The sequence below is a fragment of the Sinocyclocheilus grahami genome, unplaced genomic scaffold (genome assembly GCF_001515645.1).
Source record: "Sinocyclocheilus grahami isolate Dianchi unplaced genomic scaffold, SAMN03320097.WGS_v1.1 scaffold1.1, whole genome shotgun sequence".
Classification (NCBI taxonomy): domain Eukaryota; kingdom Metazoa; phylum Chordata; class Actinopteri; order Cypriniformes; family Cyprinidae; genus Sinocyclocheilus; species Sinocyclocheilus grahami.
In genome coordinates this window covers 4253984-4255311 of record NW_015505180.1, presented here as the reverse complement: position 1 = coordinate 4255311, position 1328 = coordinate 4253984, and positions in this window count along the sequence as shown.

The window sequence follows — 1328 nt, the reverse complement described above, 5'->3', positions numbered from 1 at the left end:
ATAATTATATATAAAACATCTGATACTGATAAGTGATAAAATGGTAAGATAATACCTTAATAAATTATATAATAATTGTACAGTAATGATAATAATAGTATCAGTTATGTATGTGTGATAAAATAATAACTTAATAACAATAATAATAAATATATTTTAGAATAATTTTATATAAATATATTTTATTCTATTATTATTATTATTATTATTATTATTTGATCAAATATTAGTATACAGACATTTCAGAGACTTCTCTTTTAATTCACAGTGATTTCATGCGCTCCCTCATCAGCAAGATGGATTTCAGATCTCTGGAGATGAAGCTTTATAAAGCCAAGGTTTGTTTTCTATCAATGCTAATGGTATTTAGTGTAAAAAATGAACATCTGTCATACTCGCCAGCAAACTGTTCCTGATCATTTGGCAATTCTGTCCCTCTTTCTCCCTCTTTCTCCCTCTCCCTCTCTCAGTAGGGACTAATTACAGTGAAATAGAGACCATAAAACACTTTAAAGGCAAACTCAAACACGGGCTTAGTAAAACTAGCTGTTTCCGTCAAGCACCTTGCATGTTCATTGAGAGCCGAAGTAAAAAAGAGAAATGGGGTTTTCTCTCATTTTTCCTTTAGCCTTCCCCCTCTCTCGTATTCATGGATTACAGGCTGTAATCTCATTAAAGTGGCCGGCAGTGTACATCCAGTGCAGCGTGCTCTGTAATCAGGCAAAGACATACTGCTCATCTCGGATAAAGCAGAGGTATAAGGTGGCCATTCAGTAGCAAGACCCAACCAGGCCCATGCATTGAACAGAGAGGGCCGACTGCTGAAAAGCATGGAGACTTAAAAGTTGATGGCGGAGGTTGGGGAAACTGAGCCCCTGCATGGTCTTGGGGTTAGGTGGAGAGGGGAGGCTAATTACAGAGTGAGCTAGACTTGAATTGTTATCGAGCGAGAGGAGAGAGGAGTGGGCGCTTTGCCAGGGGATTACAGGACACACACACATACACACTCACTTTTAGTCATTACCTCGGATGCATTTAACTGTGCAAACAGGTGCGCTCACAGAAGAGTAGGAAAAGGCCGCTGTAACTTGAGCCCCCTCAGGCACACGTGTGAACGGAGCACGCACTTTCATGCGCACATACAAACACACAGGTTATACCGACATCAGTGCCCTGACTATCTAGAAGTGTGCAATAGGTGATGACTGGGGCCAAATTAATGTATTTACAAGGGATTTGTACATGCGGATGGAGGGTAATATGTATGGAGTGATGTTGCTGTGTACCACAAGTTAAAGCCTGAAAAAATCCTAAACTAGACTATATAT